We start from the raw sequence: 6,893 nt of genomic DNA, 5'->3' as shown, positions 1-6,893 counted from the left end.
AGGGAATCGGTGGATAACGGTGTCGGCCGTGTCGGTCAACGAGAGAAGAATGATCCCTAGATCGAACTCCCAATGACCCGCGAAATCAACTAGACTTCTAGACAATGAGGGGCGTATGACGGCCCTGGAGTGTTCGGCGTCTAGGCCAAAGAATATCCATCAGCCTCAAGAATTCCTACACTCGACGACGGTGGCTATCCTATCCGTGAAGTGTAATGAAAATAATGGCAGAGGACGTGATAGCCGAAGACGAGACTGGAAAAGATAATAATGCTGGTAAACAGAGGGGAGACGAGACTAACCTTAGGTCCCGCTAATCTATGGCGTCAAATCTCGTTCTGGCAGGTGATGTGGTGTAGATGGTGACGTGTCGATCGACGACCCTGGCAAGATTGCTCAGACGGCAGACCGATGAGCGCAGAAGGTGATCAAGTCAACCGACCTTGGGATCACAACAAAGGATGTGCCAACAGACGGGCATGCGCGGAGGTGTTTGGTGCGCGCGCGCACGGGCCGGCGCGAGGAGCACGACGCGCGCATTGGCGAGCAGACGCACCGTGCGGTGGTCGCAGGCGAGGGCACGCGGACGCCTGCAGCGGCGGGCGGAGAGGCGCGCTGGAGGGGTACCCTCTCGCGTGGGCGCCGGGCGATGAATTGTGGAAGGGCGGTCGAGCGGGAGGCGAGGGCGAGGGGCCAAGAATCGAGAGGAAAGAAGTGTGGGAGAATTGAGGGTTCAAGAATGGTAATGGGGAAGGGTCAAGAACGTGATGGGGAAGGGACCAAGAACGAGATGGGACGGATCAAGAACGAGATGGGAAGGATCAACAACGAGATGGGAAGGGTCAACAACGAGATGGGAAGGATCAAGAACGAGATGGGGGGGTTCAAGAACGTAAAGGGACGGATCAAGAACGAAGAGAAGGGGGGGGGTATGGATCAGGAATGGTGGAAGGGTGGGAAAAGGTACCAAGAAATGGCTTTCTTGAACTGTAACAACCAAGAATCCTCCAAGAAAGAGGAGTTCTTGATGGATCTGGGGTGTGCTCCCTCGGCGGAGCAGATTTCCCCCGGTTGATGGCGTGTCGGCGACGCTTCTTGAATCTCCCAAGACCCCCGGAGTAATCTCGACGAAGGCCTCTTTCGATTCTTGATGGCGGCAGCTTCTTGAAACTCTTTCCTCGCACCGGAGTGATCTCGACGGCGCGCTTTAACACGTCTCCCTCGGAGTGATCTCGACGGGAGAGACGTGGGCTCTACCCACGGAGTGATCTCGACGTGGGGTGGGGCTAGCCAAACCCCCTACACTACTCTCTATGATAGGGGGGAGACGAATTGTGAATAAACTTTTCAACAATGACTCCAAGTGTTCCTTGGGCATGCCATCCCCTTATATAGGGAGGATGGATGCCAAGAGAACGTGGGAGAGGACGAATCGTCGCAAGATGTGGTTCGGCCTCTCCTTACAAACTCAAAAATACAAATATAAAAGTAAAAGGAAATGACGAGGACGAGGCCCAGCAACATTGGCCCAGTCCACTAATCCAAAAATACAAACAAACATGAAATGAACATAAGTAAAGATAGGAGTTCTTACGCGGGGTACTTGAACCCTGGGTGGCGAGCATCGGCGCGGGCTGCTCAACGTGGCTGCTGTCGTTCTGGCGCGCCGTCTCCAGGATGGTCCTCCATCACAAAGGTTACACACTATATGATACTACTCTGAAGGTACTTCACACTGAGAATACTATCGAGTTCACCCAACATGCTATAGAAGAATTCTGTGCCGGAAAGGGGATTCTCCATCATACCACGCGTCCATACACCTCCCAACAAAATGGAGTTTCTGAACAGAAACATCGACATCTGTTAGATATGGTGCGCACTCTATTGGTTGGTATGAACGTTCCTATGCTCTGATGTTGTCTTTACTACTACCTTTTTGGTGAACCATCTACCCTAAACTGTGCTTAGTAGTGCCATTCCGGTTCAGAGACTTGCACCCAATGCCAAATTATTTTCTCTCTCTCCACGAGTTTTTGGGTGCACGACCTTTGTCCAAGATCATACACCAGGCCTATCAAAGCTCGCTCCTCGTACACTAAAGGGGGTTTCGTGGACTACGCTCGAAGTCAAAAATGATACCAGGTGTACTTTTCCTCCACATCACTATGTCATGTCTACAGATTTCACATTTCATGAGGATGTTCCCTTCTTCTTGCCATCTTCCCTAGTTCTTGCGCCTCATCTCGTCACGGGTTCCACTTCTCTAGAACCTATCTCCATTGTCCCATTATCTCCCCCTGAGTCGCACCTCCTTGACTCATCATATCCCATGGCTACCACCTCTTCACTTGTTCAACCTGAGTCCTCCCTACTCTAGACTTATCTTTTGGACATACCTGAGCCATCCCTGACCATTCTGTCTCCCATACCTGTTTTTCCCTCTTCTACTCCCCATCCACCTTCCACTGACCTCAACCTTCCTATTGCTCTCCACAAGGGTACTCACCAATGCACACAACACCCGATCAGCGACCATGTTTCCGCTGCCCATCTCTCCGCACCCTATAGTGCCTTTGCCCTCTCCGTTCTATCTGTATCAATTCCAAAGACATATTTTGAAGCTTTGTAGGTACCTTAGTAGAAGGCTGCTATGGATGTACAATATACTACATTTCTTCAACTAGAGACGTGGACGTTAGTTCCTCGCCTGCCAAACGTCAATGAAGTCTCTTGCAAGTGGGTGTACTCCCTCAAGTACAATCCTGATGGCTCTATTGCTTACCACAAGGCACGCCTCGTGGCTCGGGGGTTCTCTCAAGCCTATGGTGTCGACTACACTAAGACTGTCTCGCCCGTGGCTCACCTCAGCTCCATCTGTGTCCTCTTCTCCGTCGCACTTAATCAGGAATGGACTCTTCATCAATTTGACGTCTCTAATGTCTTTCTTTATGGTGACCTTGCAGAGCGAGTTTATATGAAACAACCTCCTAGGTATATTGCTCAAGGGGAGACTTCAAAGGTGTGTCTTCTAAAGAAGGCTATCTATGACCTGAAGCAAAGTCCTTGCGCCTGGTTTCATAAGTTCTCCAAGTTGTTGTTCTCGTATGGCTTTTTCTCCACTATCGCTGATCCTACCGTGATGCACAAGCGTACTCCTCGGGGTGCATTGTGTTGGCACTTTACATTAATGATATCATTCGCAGCGGTAGTGATGAAGCCAAAATTGTTGCAACCAAGGCTTACCTACGTCAGCATTTTGTGACGTGTGACCTCTGTCCACCACGGTACTTCCTTGGCCTTCAAATTGCTTATAGGGAGGATCAGATGGTTTTATGCCAACAGAAGTATGCCTTAGACCTCTTGGAGGAAACGGGCATGCTGGGTTGTAAACCCACTGCCTCTCCTATGGAGACCAATATAGATTGCTTGGACAAGTCGACAGCACTACTGAAGGACACAGGCCTGTACCATCGCCTGGTGGGTAAGCTGATATATTTGACAGTGACACACCCTGATATTGTGTATGCGGTGAGCGTACTAAGCCAGTTCATGCAAGCTCATAGTGCGGTGCATCTTGATGGTGTGTATCGTGTCCTCGCCTACAACAAGCGAGCCCTTGGAGACAGGGGCATCTACATGTTGAAGCTAACTCTGATGCAGGCTATGGGGGAGATAAAGTAGATCAGAAGTCTCATGGTGGATATGCCATATACATTGGGGGCAATCTCGTCACTTGGAGATCACAAAAATAATATGTCGTCTCTCACTCTGGCGTCCAGTCAGAGTACAAGGCTATGACTTTTACCACAGTAGAGATGCTTTGGCTGAGGTCTCTTCTCATTAAGCTCAGTTTTCCTCCTCCCTCGCCTATGAAGATGCACCGTGATAGTGAAGCTGCCACCTTCATAGCTAGAAAAAACAGCTTCCATAGGAGGACTAAACACATTGAGATTGACTGTCATTTCATCCGACAGTATATCATGGATGGTACTATCTATACTCCTCATGTCGCTTCCACACATCAACTCGCTGATATATTTACGAAGGCACTTGTTGGGACCGCTTGTGAGACTATTGGAGGCAAGCTGGGCATGTTTGATCTCCATGCTCCAGCTTGAGGGGGAGTTTTAGAGTTAGTGGGCCTCTTTCTCTCTCTGTTAGTGGGCTCTCTCTATCATCCCATCCCTCTCTTCTCTCATCTCTCTCTCTACATAACTCTCTCCCCTCTCTCTTAAAAATGTTGTTGCCTTCTCTGACCTTCTCAAACAACAAAGACGATCCATGCTATTTTCATCATAATATGCTCACGAAAGTTCCACAACAGGCCATTAAAAATTTTTATTCATTGAGTTTACCTTCAAGCTTAAAATAAGCTCTATGTAGTTGTCTGCAAGACATGTTTATGTGCTTTCCTTTGTGCCTCTGGAAGCTGTCTTTTCACGACCTTTATACTATAATATACTTAACACATACTTTGAGCTCCCCATAATAGTAAGACTTTTTCTCTTGCAGCCTCTTTTCATGTGTTTCATGTGCCAATAACTGCAGTATTTGCTCATAGTCATCATTAGGCGTAGCATGTTGTCCATACTTGATTCCATTTTGTGAAGTGTATTTTTTTCATTACAATCTTAAATTTGAAAAAAAATAAAAACACTTGAAATCAAAGCAAGCCAAACTATGTAGAAGAAAAAATTTGGGAGGGACAGTTAAAATGTAAAGGAAAAAAAATTAACTAGAACATTTAACTTGCGAAGACCAAATAGAAAGGAAAAAAGTTGAAAGCCAAAGTACTGAATTACAAGCTAACATAACTGTAGTTTAGATTGCCAAGGAATAATCTATGAGAGCAGGTGAATTAGGTTCTCACTCTATATTATGTTTTTATTTTTAATTAGGCTAGGGTTTTTGCACATGAGAAATGAGGTAGACAAAATGGGAAAGACAATTATTTTTTTAGACAGTTTAGATTGATCCTTAATTCTATTCTGGGTATTGGTCCTGCGGTGATGGTGTGCCTTAACTGTGTTTACGTGAATGCTCCCGAGCAAAAGAATACCAATAAAAAGAAAAGGTTGATGAAGCTTTGTCATCCTCAACCCTCAAAGGCTTCCACGGAATGGCGTTGCTTGATCTACTTCGATTTGGGCCCCAAAGCATTCTTCTTAACCTGAGTGATCACAAAGATCTAGCAATGACAATATACTTATGAATAATGCTTTCTCAACAGCATTAACGATGAAGCTACTTAAATGGTATTTATGAAAAGGACCAATTTTATGTATTTCAACAAGAATACTTTTATGTCAAAATTTTATTAATTCAAAGATAAAGATTCATGGATATAACTATGACTTACCTTTAGTTAGACCTCTTAGTTTGTGGACGTTCTTTCTTCAGTCCTCTTCTCCCCCACGTTTTTCTTTGAATGAAATTGTTGATTTGTGTTTGAACTCTGGTACTTAAGACTCAAATATGTTTTTTAGTTTTTCACCAAATGTGATAATTTTAGTTATAAATGTTTCATAACACAGTTTCCCATAACTGTTCACTTATAAAACATTTTCAAGAGCAGATCAAACAAATTTGCAGAGATCAGTCTTTCCACACCCTTAGTTTATTGCCCAATCCCTCTGTGTCCAACTTTAAACTCCTGTAACGCTTTCAATGCTCAACCAAATGATGTGATTACATGCCCGTTGGTTCTTTATGGATGTCAAAAAAAATTTATATGTTGAACAGAATCTCAAAATCAGTATAAAAGTTATGCTAATGATTGTAAACTTGTCACAATGACATAGTGAAATATGATGTCTAAGGATACGTGCAATGACATAGTGAAATATGATGAGATCATAATATAGTGATCACTTGTCTTTAAACATGTATGTCAAATATTCATATTCGATCAATAGTCGAGACGGACATTGAATTATCCAGATACAATAGCCCTAGCTGATCCTACTTATATGATAAGTATAGTTGATGCAGGACCACGTCCGAGACAAAATCCTGCCGTCACTGAGGGTTCGTACTCGGTGTCGAGGGTGCGTCAGTGCGCGACGAATGTTCGGGGTTCATCGGGCATGGGAATCCGGCAGAGACGAGCTGCGATGTAATGACCCGGGAGGAGATGTAGTACGCGCAGCTGCCGACGAGCAGGTAGAAGCCGACTTCCAGGAAATCGACGGGGTCACCCGGAGAAGGAAGGTCGACCCTCTGATCCTCGTTCAAGCGGACGAGGCCGCTACGGCGCCGAACGGAGTAAACCCCACCGGGTGGCGTTCGCACGTGACGGGCGAACCCGACTCGCACCAAACCAGGGGAGACGCTCAAGTGTGGGTATTTTCCACTCGACCTCACGCTCTCACCTACGGCTAACCCGAGCGCGATGGAGGCAAAAGAAAGTGGACTGCAAGAAATAAAGGACGGGAGCGAACAGCGTACCTCGTCGTCGCTTTGGGGACGTTCGTCCGTGTTTCACACAAGAGGCGCCGCGGTCTGATGGCCAGGTCGGTAGAGGACGGCAGCAGCGGCAGTCTGGGTAATCAGAGGGGTCGCGGCGAGCTGAGGGGCGCGGTCCCGGACGGGAGCCGTTGAGAGGGGCGTGCCGCGATGCAACCGAGCGGCACTAGTCGGCACAACGGCGGGTGCAACGCTGCGGGCGGGTGCTAGCACGACCAGGCAGGTACCCGGGGACGTCGAGAGGGTTCGACGCACGGGCGCGCCGTCAAAACCACGATCGGGGCCAAGGCTGGCGTCGGTGGTGGCAGATCGGCGCAACGAACGGTGCGGGTCGATCGGTCACCAGGCATGGTGCCGCGTGTGGGGCGCGGGCACGCCCTGGCGAGCGTAGTCGGATGCTCGAAGAGATCGCTGCGGAGTGCAAT

This window comes from Wolffia australiana, chromosome 5 (genome assembly GCF_029677425.1).
Source record: "Wolffia australiana isolate 7733 chromosome 5, ASM2967742v1".
NCBI classification, from domain to species: domain Eukaryota; kingdom Viridiplantae; phylum Streptophyta; class Magnoliopsida; order Alismatales; family Araceae; genus Wolffia; species Wolffia australiana.
The sequence above is the reverse complement of the archived record's forward strand: the minus strand, read 5'-3'. Positions refer to the sequence as shown.